The sequence below is a fragment of the Montipora capricornis genome, chromosome 7, assembly GCF_036669925.1.
Source record: "Montipora capricornis isolate CH-2021 chromosome 7, ASM3666992v2, whole genome shotgun sequence".
NCBI classification, from domain to species: Eukaryota; Metazoa; Cnidaria; class Anthozoa; order Scleractinia; family Acroporidae; genus Montipora; species Montipora capricornis.
In genome coordinates, this window is record NC_090889.1 from 9,425,479 (window position 1) to 9,440,663 (window position 15,185).

Below are 15,185 nucleotides of genomic sequence, written 5' to 3' on the forward strand. Positions count from 1 at the left end.
TCATCATTAAAATTGATGCTCAGTAAACTTCACCCTGATTGTGAAGCCCTGTTTCAGACTCCGTTGACAAAGTTCTCCAAGGCGGGAGAGTGCTGGTACAAAAACGAGCCCTTGGGAAAGAATTCTATCGCCCAACTTATGCCCAAGATTTCCAAAAAGGCTGGACTTTCTCAGGTTTACACAGCACATTGTGTAAGGGCATCCACTATAACAAGACTTCACCAAGCCGGGGTTGATGCAAAGCAGATTTGCGCAATTACAAAGCATAAAAACGAACAAAGCTTGACGTCCTACATAAAGGATAGCCCAGCCTCACAGAAACGTGCTTGCTCGGACATTCTTAGTCGTCCGTTTCTTTCAAAAGAAGCTTCTTATGTAAATACCGCGTGTAGTAGCTCCATGACCGGTGGCGAAGTGCATGTAAGTTTTGTGGCTTCAAGCCAAACGCATTCTGTTCAACCAATTATGCCAAACTGTCACTTTAGCAATTGTACTATTAATTTTAACACTTACAAATAAGCTTTGTCGAACTTTCCTTTCATGTCTTCTATAATTTTTGAGAGTCGAATGGCAAGATTTCGTAATTTCTAGCCATCTATTGTGCATTTTCATTGAGGGAAAAATAAAAGCCATTCAACTTGTAAATGCTTGCGTGATTGTTCAGAGTGTTCTGTTGTCATTTTTTTTCAGTTTTTACTTTCTCAATGCCCTCCAAATTGATATTAATAGTAATAGAGTTTAGGTTCTTGGGCATAAATATGTTCTGGGCCCTTCTCAGACTCATTTTAAAATGAGTTTGAGTCGGGCCCAAAACATATTTATGCCCGCGAACATAAACTCTATTACTATTAATATCAATTATATTACCATTTGTATCTATGTGGTTATTATTATTTGCTGAGAAGCCCAAAAGTGACCTGCCGTAATTAACTCACCTTCTTTCATGACATTAACCAATCAGAAGTCATGGACAGTTTCCAGCTGACTTATGATTGGATTAAATCTGCATAAAATAATTTGAATGAATCAAAAGGTGGTAACACTTTTGAGCTCCTTGCTGTAACATAGTATGCACTCACTTGGGATGCCATCTGTACCGGCGTTTTGATTCGTTTTGCAAGATCATTTTTTGCTCATCCCAGAATAAAAGCATATCTTCTGGCACGTCGTCTTTATTCACCATGTCTCATAATTTCCACCATATCATGGTGATGTTCTTCCTCCAGTTCTAGCATTTGGCTTTGAATTCTTTCTCTTTTTCTTTGTTCTGATAGGCGTCTCTGCTTCTCTCTTTCTAGTTTTTCTAGGATCTGCTCCCTAGTCATATATCAGTGATTTGCAGTTGGGGATAGTGGCTTATCCTTGGCCAACATCCTGCTACCGATTTTTTGCTGCAACGTATCCCCGCAGAATTGGTCAGAATTTCGCACCGAATAGAGAATTCTCTTTCTTTTGAGATGTCATAGTCTTCTGTAATAATATGGTGTTTGGCTATGGGTTCATTGGCAAACTTAAACTCCGTATGAAAACCATGGCAAACAAAAATCGAATCCAGAAATTTCAGCCACAATAATGCCTTCTTTTTCATTGTACAGTTACCAAAATTACTGTCAAGGGTACACACTACCTCTTTTGGCACTTCTCTTTCATGATACTTGATCTTTGTTTCTGTGCAATTTTCATCCTCTTTCTTTGTGAAGCAAATCTCACTTACGACCAGCTGGTTATTGTATCACACTTTTTCAAAGCTGGCGAAGCTGACAGACGTGTTGGTTCATTTTACGACGTTCCACGCACCTAAATCAATCTCTTTTGCTTGGAGAACAAGGGTTTGCCATTCGTCTGTTGCACTTTTCATTTCTCCTGATGATTGCTGACTGACATGCTTCAGCCCTCTATAGGCCCAAACGTTCTTTTCATTGACATGCATTCGGGTAGGCTTCCTAACAAATACCTCTTCGACGGCTCGTTTAATTAATCTTCGGGTAATTTCACCACCTACACTGATTGGGCTATTCCCCTTTTCGCGAGAAGCGTGTGAGAATATATCATCGGCAGTTGTGATGAAACTATCCTCAACAGTTTCGTACAATCATGAGAGATCAGAAAACGGCATGAGATTAGAAACAGAAGACGTTCGGCTTAAAAAAGTTCGAACTAAGTCGCAAAAATGTATACTCACCAGGCTTTAACTGCAGCGTACAATATAGTAATTTGATTCTTCTTCCTTGAAGGTCTCACCACATCGTGGTCATCGAGAGACCTTTTTAAACTCTTAGACAACGACATATTTTAACCAGAATTTTCGTGAAACAGGCCAAACCCGTCAATTCAATTTGTAGTTATAAAATTCCCTCCAACTCGGTAATTGGGTCTTGGGGCCGTCACGGTCATTCTCGGCAATATTCTCGAGGGTGTAGTGGGACACTGAGTTTTGTTTTGAGCAATTTGGGACTCCCCTCCCTCGAGGGGGAGTTATTACACTCGTCACCAGGCGTCCCAAGTTCGTGCCATGTTGAATTGTACACTTCGCAAGGTCAACGCTTTCTGGCCGCCATTTTAGCAGGTCAACCTACAAGTTCTACGGAGCCTGGTGGCTTCGCGTTGCTACCTGAAGATGCTTCAGTGGATTCATGGTTTAGAGAAATTCCTGTCCCATGAACCTGGCGTGTTTATTTAGCGACTTGATTCGATTTTCGCGAAAAAAATCGTGCTTGTTTTGGGTCGATTGGAGTCCCGACGCTGGCTTCAGTCTCCTACCTTGTCACTATACTATGAAGGAAGGTGAACAGGGGACCATTTTTCCCGAAACTTCGTGTACGTATTAAAGACAATAACAGCTCACCACATGGTAGTTTTATCGATTTTTATTTCCATTTTCTAGCAAATTTTCAGACCTAAACTTCGCCTCGTATGTTCTTTATATTTTAATACCTATGTGGCGCACACAGTGAGCCTGGGTTACCTGTGCTTTCACTTGAATGTACAATGTATACAAATCTGGAAACTATTATAAGGGAATGCTTTTTATACCTCCAATCAAATTGGCATGGAGGAGAAGGTCTTTGGGTAAATAGTGTGTCTGTTCATAAACTTTGTATTGCATGGTTTTTGTTACACAAGTGATTGCATATTTTTCTCAATGATCTAATATTATTACTGCTGGTATTTATCTCAAGGGACTGTTGTCTATGACAAGTTGTGTGCTGCACTGACAAATAATGCACTGATGAAGGGGATAAAACAAGCTTCTCCTTTTGCGCAAACTAGCTGTTTGGAAGGCTTTCATTCAGTTCTGAACCACTTTGCACCAAAAATGGTTGCCTACTCATACATTGGCATGTATTGCAGGTACAAGAAGTATACTATTTGGTCTTAAATTAACTCAGTGATTTTTCGTCAATTCTCCTTTTGTTCTCTTCTCTCATTATGTCATAAAATAATACATCCATTAGACAGTGGCATAATCTAACAAGAAACCTTACACAAGCTGAATATAAAGTACCTAATGCCAACCTGAACATCAACTACCTACCTGTACACTGTAGATCCCTAACATAAATTGGTTCAATTTCGATAGGGGGGAATTGGCGAAGAAAAATCAAGAAGTATGTTTTTCCCCTGCTAGATGGTTGCTTTGTAACTTGCTTGTGTCATACCAAGCTTCACATAAATGTGCATATCATTAATTTTTTTATTTTTTTGTTTATGTTAATTAATTTTTATTATGGAACTGTACAGTGCCGTAAAACAGTTAATGTACATGCATATGGCACTATATAGATGTGTTATTATTATTTCCTCCCTTATGTCTACATCATTGTCCAAAAAATCTGCAGGCATATTTTAGCTGTTGTCCACTTCAACTTTAATTTGCAAAGAGAAGTTAAACATCATGGAACAGATGGATTAGAGCGAGTAAAAGTGTCCTACCCAAAGTTTAAGAATGGAGAGGCAACTGTGAGGGATGTTAGAGTCAGACCAAACTTTGGTATGTATGTTGTACACAAACATGTTTACCTGGTAAGATACAGTAACGCTCAAAAGTAAGTTACCACCTCGCGTCGCGTTTCCTATGCGACGTGATTCCTGTCGCGCGCGACGCGATTCGCGTAGCGCGAGAATAATCGAAGCGTAAATTTCTGGCATATATTAGGAACTAATGTGTTACGCGAAATCAATCAATTTCACGTATAAATTATCTCTGAAGTTGCGTGAGTAAGCGAAGGCGATTTTTGATTTGTTAAATTGTATGGGAATTGTCTAAATTGCAAACTGCGAATTGGAGACGACGTTTTAGCTACAGTAAACACGCATCTGGTTTACAAGCGAACAAGCCGAGTTGTTCGAAGCATGGTTAGCACTAACCGAGGTTAAATACCATGACAACCTATAGGCTTTAATGCAACTTAACCAAGGGTTAGTGCTAATCATGATTTGAGAACTAGACCCTGGTGTATCCTAGTCTTCTTCATCAAGGTCAAATCCTTGACTGGAAATTGATTTCTGATGGCTACATATGCACAAGCAGGTAAAGGAATCCTCTTCGCCCCCAACATTCCATAAACCAGCCTTGGGGACTCTCGATAGGAAACCCCTCTTAAAAAACTGAAAGAGATCTGAGGAAAAAAGTTTCTAACTATCAAACTTAAGGTCTGACTAAACTGAGAAACCTGTTGCAGAAACAACTTTTGTTTTTGACAAAAGAACGAAATTTTCTTGTTTCTGCAACAAATGTTACCATAACATGACTCTTACACTTTTCAGCGAGTACTTCAAATCATATTGGAAGTGTCATTGCCTGCAATGAGTATTATAGGAACGCAGATCTAGGAATCTCGAAAATGAAAACAAAATTCACAGCAGTTTACATGACTCACCTTTCTTCGCAACCTGTTTGTCGATACATTTGTTTCCCTTTAGTTTTGTATTTACCCGCTGCCAACCTTAGACTACATTTCTGAAGGCAAACCGCTTGAAACCCAGGATGTTCAGTTATACAGGTCAAGGTAGCATCAGGGGCAAGGTCTTGAAAAACTAGATCACTCTTCATTGATTCTCAGCAACCTTGAAGGGAAGTAATACCGCAGTTGCTACACTTGCACCTACAACGTAGAAACACTACATTAATTTAAAGAAAAGCCGTTGAAATAAAGAAAGCTAAGCACAAGATCATGCTAACACCAAAGTAAGAATGTAGAAGCATCTGAATGTAAACAAAGCGAACACAGTCATGTTGCTATCGCACATACCATTCGCTTCAATCTTCCCATGAAACCGGTCCTTAAGTTTTCGTTCCAGTTCTTTGTCGGCCTCTCTTTTCTTTTCATAATTTGCTGTCCATTCCTTGTCGGCGAGCGGGTCGTCAGCATGGGGTGCAACATCTTCATCGCTCGAAGGTGGCAAAGATATGCCTGTGCATAACTCACGCGTTGACTCCTCTGTTTCGATTTCAATGTCGTATCCCGCGACAAAAGAAATTTCCGACTCCTCCGAGTCATAATTAATTTCTGAATCAGAAGATGTGATGGACATTGTTAATTTAAGCAAATTCCTATGACTATGAAGCTCTAATGGAAATAATCTCGCTGTGCGAAGCCTTCGGATACTGTTTTTTTTGTGGATCGTTCTCGATTTGACGTCACAACATCCCACTCACCCCAGACTCCTTTCACGCGGTCATGGGACCATCGAAGCTCGACTTTAACAGGGCATAGAAAATGGAGGATTTTACCAAATCAAAATATTTTCGCGGCAAAATAATCCAAACAATACGCATAATTTTTTAGCGCAAAAAAATATTTGGGTTTAGGTGCACTTCAATTCATTAGTGCCACGTTTGTATCAACGATCACACTTTTGTGGTGACCATTTTTTTGTTAGTTTTTCTCTTTAAATGCCGATCCACGCAAGGAAATGCTTACAGCAACTGAAGTAAAAAGGTAAGCATTAATTTTAAACGAATAGCATTTGATTTGATGCCTTATTGTCTTCAAAATGAGGAACGATTTACACGTATATGCATGTAGAACTCACATTTTCAAACCTTCAAGTCAATTTGTCAAGCAACGATACTTAACTTGCCTTAAATGCTATAACCCTGTAGAATAATGAATAACAAGTCTTAGATCACATGGTGAAGCAAATTATTTCGAAAAAAAAGTGCTCATACGTCAAGTTACATGTAGACAATTGACAAATGATTCTTTCTCGTAAAAATGCTAAATGCTGTCACTTCAAGTAATGTAATCAATGCAGAAAATGCCTGATAAAGCTATTATTGACGTTTGTAAGTAGAGACCCAAATTTATGAGTCTACTCTTCACACACTTTAATTGTAATAGAAATTATGTTATTTAGAGGAATCACTACATGCATCATTGTTGAATTTACTCCCTTTTTTTTTGTTGCCATGAAAGAGTATAAAGAAAAAAATCTGCACAGCAGGGAAAGGTCCTTTACAGCAGAGAATTGTGTCTCCTCTATCAGTTATGGTTTGATGTATTTGGGGATCTCTCTTTGCAGACTTGTTATAGTTCTGTGGTTTATCTGAAATGTTTAAGAGCTTTTTATATTTAAATGTAAAACAAGAACCCAATCCAAAGATTTTGACATGAATTAAAATAATGTTTGGGTGCATGCAATAAAAAAATGTAACTGCTTTGAAATCTGTTTTCTATTACTTTGTCCGTGAGCTATGGTAGACTAGTAACTGTTAATAGCTCGACTGCATCGGATCTTTTGTAGTTTTCAGCACATTTCTGATTTGCTGGAATATAACAGGAGCAGGATATTATTACCTTGTTTCTTGTGTTCCACATGTGCACTAGTGCACGTACTTCTATTCTTGTGTCAAATCTTTTAATACAATGTAAATGTAAAATAAATAGATGGAGAAAAAAAATTAATAAATCAGTGCATCATGAAAGCTCCACTTGAATCATTCTTTCTTTCTTCAATAATGGAGTTCCCAAGAGAGTTGAAAGGGTCCTTATTTGCAAGTTGATGTTGGTTGTTGTCAATTTTCGTAGATAGATTTATTCCTGGGATATTAGGTTTGTGTGTTTCTTCTGCAGGCAAATTAGCATATCTGAATGGAAGCAAGCACCAAGTACAGGTCCACTTTACGTCCAAGCAGTCCGAGTAAAATTTTCGAGAGAAGCTCATGGAAGCTCTGGAAGAAGTCGTTCTTTGAGGGACAATGCAATACCTACCTTTTTCTCTCACACCAAAAATGCAAACGAGAGACCTGCCAGTGAATGCCGAAAACGTGAAGTAGTAAGTGCTGCTTTAATATTGTTCCGGAAAGATAAAATACCACTTAAATTGAACAGATGTAGTGTTCACTGCTTTCAGTTGTGTACAATATTATAGGCTCTTAACCAAATCTTGGATAGTAACAATGTTAACACACAAGTTTTGCGTTTACCTGTAGACGAAGAACCCATGACATCTGAGAAAGCTGTTGCCACTGGGTCAAGTTCAATACAGACACCAGGAAAAGTGCAAGTGAAAAAAAGGAAAACTGATTCTTCAAAGATCAAACGAACAGTAGTTAATAGTTATACCCGAACTGAAATAGTTTGAAAGATCAAGCTTGTCAGACGGATTTGAAATTTTCCATGCGGTTGCAAGTGACCATGGCTATGTGTCCTCTAATGATTCTGTTCCTGACAGTTTAAATAACATTCCCTTATCAAAAACTAACAAAAGAGGTTACAATTTCCCGGAATTGAAGCAATGTACACCAACCTCGGTGAGGAGCAAAGCGATGACAAACGCTTGTCAGAAATTTGAGACTCAGGAATTTTATTCCACTGATACAGAAAGCGATTTTAATGAGGAAAGTTCACACCTTGAAGAGACCGCAAATGCAGAAATGTGCAGAGAAAAGAGGAGCAAGAGGAGGAGTGAACAAACTGGCTTGAGGCTAACTGTGGCAACCTACACAAAGAGCGAAAGTTTATTGTCTTTGAAAGTAAGTTGAAAAACTCTTATCATCAAGTGTCTGCTGTCCCAACTGTGGCCGGAAATTAAAAAACATGACCCTCCAACTAAAGGTTCCGTAGCGACTTTTGAAAACCTTGGATGTTGTCAGAAGCCAATACATTGGCAAACTCAACCGTTCGTGAGCTCAACAGCTGTGGGAAATTTACTGCTCAGTTCACAGGAAATGATTACAGAAACTAATGTGCAATTTCTTAGTGAAAGAACGATAACAACACACGGAAAAAGTACCTGTTCCCTACCGTCAACAAAAAATTTGTTGAACATCAAGCAAAAGTTTTAAGGAAAGTTCAAAAACACAGAGGTTGTTGCTGGAAGTGATGCACGCTGTGAAAGCTTGGGCCACTCGGCAAAATACAGGACCTACAGTATCGTCGACACAGAGTCATCCAAGGTCCTGAATTTCTCTTTGCTTCAAGTAAAAGAAGTAAATCACTCTAATGCGATGGAACTGGAGGGTTTAAAGCACTGCCTCGATCATTTGAAAGGGGAGAATGTGAAAACTGCCAAACTAGGCACTGATAGGCACGTACAGGTGAGAGCACACATGAAAAAGGAGAGACCAAATATCAAGCACAATTTTGATGTTTGGCACGTTGCAAAATCAGTCCAAAAAATTGAGCAAAAAGGCCAAGAGAGTGGTATGTGCAGCTCTCACACCATGCCATCATAACTCACCTTTGGTGATGTGCCAAGTCCTCCCAGGGTAACGGTCACAACTGTGTTGAGCACTGGAAATCAATAGTTTTCCACACAGCAAACATACACCACTCGGATGATTGTCAGCATTTCCACCAATGTGCCCACCCACCCATCCCAAAAGAAACCGAGTGATGAAAGGGATAGCTCAAAGTTGGTAGCTCTGCCCACGATGCCCACAAAGAAGTTGCATGGAACAAGTTGCTCTTAAAGGATGTGGCAATGATGGCAGAGTTCATCCACACTGGCATCTTGGAGATGTATCACGGTCTGATGGCAAAAAAGTGATGCCAGAAAGTTCAGCATTACTCTTACCATGGTTAAGAGAGCATGCACTCAACTTGCTATCCTTGACCATCATCATAATGTGGGACAAGACCAAGCTCAGACAAAGGAAAGTGCAATGAAATTTAGATTTGTGTCTCCCAAAGGTAGTCAGGGATGTGTTGCAAGGCCCCAGTATGAAGCCAAGTCTTACAAGTTTCTAGATAACCTGATGGCTAATTTACTTGCCTTTAAAGGAGGTTTAATTGAGATACCTCACCTACCCCAAAAACCACCAGCACTTAACATTGCTTCTACACCAAGACCAAATCAAAGGAAATCTTAATTGAGGGACACAGATCTTGGTTGCGAGTTTGATAGTAACTACAAACAAAATAAATTTTATTGCTGTTTTCAAACAATCTCTTTTATCCAGGACAAGTCCACCTCTGAATAGCTTTCATCAAGGGTTCGAAAACCAGTATAAATCCCTTGCAAATCAGGAAAGGCTGCTCCAATTTCTTTTACAATGCATGACGGTATTACTCTTCCCGACATACCTTCCCAGTCTGTAAACTGGCGTTGTGCCGCATAACAATAATTTCTGAAACAAGAAATATGTATATCATGATGCATCTTTCGTGACAAGATTCCCGTACGCAAAGAACCACACCACTGCTCGTATGTGCATGTGTCCATTAGTGAAATTATGAAACTCTACTGAAAAGAGGGGTGAGTAAGCCAGGCTACAGAAAGTTTTGCGCAAAGACTTGGGATACCACGTTCTTTCTCATTCAAGGATAGCTCAAATTTGTACAGCATGCATAGATGTAAGCTCATTAAAATAAACACCATAAGGTCAGAACATGAGAAGGTTTGAAACCTATGTTTAATTAAAGTGTAGTATTATTCGTCTGTATCGGAAAATTATTAAAATATCGTAGCAATGCAAATAGTCCAGCTATGATGGTTGTTTGAGTACGTGGCAAATCGCTGTTCACACAAAGTTAGGGTTTTTATATTAGGTGGAAAATCGATAAGCAAAAACTGAGGACAGTGATCGGAAGACACACTTACATGTTATTCATTTCACAAGGCACTCTTTTTTTTATTATTTTATTATTTTATTTTTTTTATTTAAACAATATTCAGACAAGACGTTTGACCTAAGAGTTACAAAGACTCATCAAGAGGGCTTACTTCGAGTATACATACATTTCATTATAGGAGTAAGACAGTAAAAAGAGCATACAAATCACAAAGAATCAACATGCTGACAGGTAGCACAAATGTACACTTATTATGTTACACAAAATCGGTTAAAATCTAAGATGAACGTCTGGACAAGCAAAAATAAAGCCTTATTTTCATCATAAGAAAAAGATGGGCATCCAGACAGGAAAGCCGATAAGATTGCTGTATCAGACATATGGGCCCACCTGTAAGCAAAAATCTGAGCAGCTGAGGAGAGCAGTTTATAACGTGAGGCAGCAAATAAAGGACACTTCAGGAAGAAATGCTTTACAGAATCTGAATAAAAAACACAGAAGCGGGCTGGCGATTCTTTACATCCTATTTTAAATAAATATTAATTGAGAGCACAAGCATCTAAACAGAGCCGTGTATGAATTATAGAAGAAAACCTATCAAGAGCAACTTCGTAAAGAACATTTTTTGCAGGAAATGAAAAGTAGGATAAAAGGGATTTCTTAAATACACTCAGGGAAAGAGTGCTCCGTACGTCAATACTTAAATTATTCCATAACCTTCTAGTATATGGAAAAAATGATTTATTAAAACGTTCAGTGCGACTAGCAAAAAGAGTAAAATATTTAAGATTTCGTAATGAATAACTCGTTCTCTCAGAGACTTGTAAAGAAAGTAGGTTTTTAAGATAGTTAGGACAAAGGTTGTTTACAATCTTGTAATAAAGTATCACTTTATGAACAGCCCTTCTCGACCTCATTTCTTCCCAACCAAGTTCAACCGCAAGGCGATGCTTACTAGTTCCTTTAACGGCCCCGGTAACAATTTTAGCAGCCTCGTACTGCACATGATCAAGGAGATCACATTCGCATTCAGTACATTTATCCCAAACCACATCCGCATACTCCTATACAGGGCGAACGAGAGATTTATAAAGCCTCTTGAGAGTGTTTCTACAAAGTTTGAATTTTAAACGCTGCAACATATTCACTCTCTAGCTAGCCCTCTCATAGACCTTAAAAATATATGGTGTGCAAGATAAATTGCTAGCAAGCATTACGCTGAGGTGAGCCTGTAGCATGTCTTCCTCAATTACCTCATTGTCAAACAAAACGAAAGGAGGAAAAAGCTTAAAATGCTTGACTGAGAACATCATACATTTAGTTTTGGAAGCATTGATAGTTACAAGCCAACGTTTCGCCCAATCACAAATTCGCTAAAGGTCAGAATTTAATTTAATGGCCGAAAGGGTGGGGTCGTCAACAACATCAAAAAGTGAAGTATGGTCAGCATATAAAAGACAATCGGACTGGACGTTATCGGCAATGTCGTTGATATAAATTAAAAAAAGTAAAGGGCCAAGCACAGAGCCTTGAGGTACACCGGAATTATTACCAATCCAGTCGGAGGACTGGCCGTCAATAACAATTCATTGTTTATGATCAGAGACAAACAAATTTAGGAATAGACTGTGATTAGTGGAAAAATGAAGTCTCTACACGCTCATCGCTTGCATACGAATTATAAAGACGCAAAACCAGCAAGCCAAACATAACGACATAATTCTTAACTTGACATAGTCTGATGTTCGAACCATCTTTGCTCACATTGCACTTTCACGAGTAACTCTGTTGGCAGCTGGCTGTCACTCGTGATGAATTTCCATAAGCCATGCCGATGTGCATCTATGATCAAATGTTAACCAGAGTGCGAAAACAATCTTTTCAGTTGAGATGAAATAATTTTCTACTAGTTCAGGGGTTTGGTTTCCTTCAGTTGGAATGTTTTTCTTTTTGTAATTTGTTACTGTTAAACAACTTGGAAAGTAATACCGCAGTAGTAAACCGCAAGAATAATATTTACATAAGTCTTACTTTGAACAACGAACGGTTGGTCACGCAAGGTTTTCGAGGATATGTTCAATGTGTTTTGTAAATTCTCCGTGACCAGTAACCCGATATTTCAGTCAATTTAAAGTGAAGCTGCAAATTATAGTAACATTTTAGACAGTGATTAGCGACACTATCTAGCTTGAGTAGTTTTATATCTTTCAACACGGCATTGCAAGAGCGGGTCACCCAGACCCTGGACATGTTAAGCTTACAGTTTTGTATATATTGTCAAAACCCTCTTCGGCTGCAGGATATTGACATAATAAATGTATCGGTATGTTTCGTTCACTGAGCTGCAAAAAACAAGCGGACATATTCTCCCATAAACTGAAACGAATAAACTTAACAATGTGATGACGGTGAAGTCCACGCAAGTGGGACAAGCGTCCACGAAATCGACTCGTCGAACCGTGGAAGCTTCGAATGAACAGGCCACAAGAAGTCTTCGAAATAGTCACTGCAATCAAAATATGTCGCAAAGATGGCTTCAAATGTGGTCCGAAGATTCTGGCTACGGATATTCTCTTCGCATGTAAAAGGAAAATAAACCCAACCAAGGTCCATGACTAGCGGCTATGATCCTCTATGATGTTCGCAGTTTTCAACCGAAACTTGTTCAGTTCCTGTTCTTCAGTGGGATTTCAACATTATAATCTGGCTTATCGAAAGACAAAGTCAATGGAAACCTTTTACAACTATACCGCGGAATTTTAATTCCCGAGGGTTTACCTCGGTTGACTTTCCCTCTGCAACTTGAAAGCTTAGCCGTAAATTTCCTTGGCAGAAAATCCGCCTACCACAGGAATACCGAGGGAAAGTCGCGACAGGGTGACGCGGCAATGACGTGGTAAAGGGGTCAATACTTTCAGGCAGTACTGTAGCCATTGAAACCAAAGAGGCTGACAAGTGGGCTGATTACCAAAACTAATATTAATGTACAGCCTTATGCAAGATTTGCCCACCACAGAAGTACTTAAGACTGCCAAATGGGATTCATTACCCTAAACGTACAAACTCAACTTGGCAACATTATCATATACCATTTATCCTCCTTGTACCCCCCCCCCCCCCTCTATGGGTCATATTGTAACCAAGAAGACTTCTCCTCTCCATCATTTACATACTACAAACACAGCAACAGTGCTTCGCTTTAAAACACATTTTATGAAAAATTCAATAGCATTCAGAGCTTCTAATGTGTGGAATCTCCTCACCCCGGATCTCGCAAAGACATCCAACCTCAAGAACTATACAAGAATGGCCTCTAAATCCGACAAATCACATAACTTAGACTTTCAGGCGGAATCTCCGCAAACAATGCCTCACAATAATGATAACGATCTTAATATATTTTTATCCCTTAAGTTTTAGTTAGTTTCATGTTGGACCCCATAAGCAGCAATGCTTTAATCACCATCGTGTTGAAATAAAAGCTGTTGTATTTAGATGTCCTTGATCTGGATTATGTGATCACAGATAGAAAAAACATGGTGGGCTGACTGAGATTAGTTTTCTTAAAAGTTATTGCATTAGTGTGCACGTCATATAAGATTTATACCTCTAAACATATAGATGGTTTTACAAAATGACTTCCTACCGTACCTGCACAGTTTGTGGATCACCCAAGGACACCAACTGAAACAACTAATTGTTTTTTCCTTGTTGAAAACTGAAATAACATATTTTTAGAGTGTCCAGTATGTGGCATGTTATACATGGCAGTCAACCCTCTATAAAGCTAACCCAAAGTTACCAGATACTAAATAGCAAAAGAACACTTCAACGTGGTACAGTAATCGATCCTCCACAAACAAGAAAATACCACGCTATTCTCAGGTATTCGCGTGGTAGATGGCCGAACTGATTATGGAACTCTCTTTGTACTACAAGTTTATCTCTGACAGATGGCTACCATGTCTCTTTGTAGTCTTGTGTCAGCGACTGATGAACAAAATAAATACCATGTTACACTGGGCAATGTTTCGTGCAGCTTATCACTTAAAACATCACGCTGCTTCCTGTGTCCATTTTTGTGTCCGATCTAATGCCTGGTTACTAAGCTTTGAAAGTTCCACTGAAATTCTTGTTGTAATGGAAAAATCTGTGGAAAAACTGTGTTGAATGAAGAAATTCCTGTCAACAAATACCAGAAAAAGATCAATCATATGTCAAAATTGGTAGAAACGATGTTCAATGCATGAAAGTGCTAAAATTGTGGGTATGACAATTTTCCGTTTGAATGTAAATAGTGAGTTAACGTTCGATGAGCAGTGGATGAAGAAGACTTCTCAAGACTCGACCTTGGATTTCTTTTGATTTCTTTCAAAAAACTTTCTTTCCAAAATTTGAGCTGGTAAATTCAGGGTGCCGTGTATGTGCTGGTTTTTATGGTACTTCCGAGCGACAACACATTTTTAAATTAACCTATTTGCTATGATTGCCTACATGTATATGCTACCAAATCCATCATGGCTACAGAAATATTATTTTTAAAAAGATCCCATTCATGAAATTGAGGACAGCTCGATGGGAGGTGATATTGAAAGTTTTAATTTACTCTGCCAATCCTTTCCGGGATTCCAGTTTTTTATATTGCACCATTTGGTTCCATAATTCATTTTTAAATTAATTTGTTTTGGGATTGAATTCAATGCAGCTCCTATTATTGTGGAAGTACGTTGATTAGTTCAGATTATTGAGGATGCTTATGAGAAGACTGGCTATCAGTTTGCTGGGTTTTGTCAGAGTGCTGGAAACGTGGGCGTTCAGAAGACATTTTTTTCATCAATTAACTTCTCCAAATTAGAGAATATATTTCTATAAATTGGTTTTCAAAAAAAACGTGGGGTAAATTTGTTGGTTTCTGAAATTTAAATAAGTATGTCTTCAAGTGTGCCTTGAACTGGTCGACAGATGTAACACCCCTGAGTTCAGGAGGCAATCGATTCCATAACGTAGGGGCAACTACGGAAAAAGCTCTATCACCATACGTCTTTAACCTTGATCTAGGCACGGCTAAAAAATCCTGAGAACTAGAAAAAAGTAATCGTGGACTATTTCTATAACGTAAAAGTTCAGATAGGTAAATTGCTGCTAAGCCATTAAGACATTTGTACA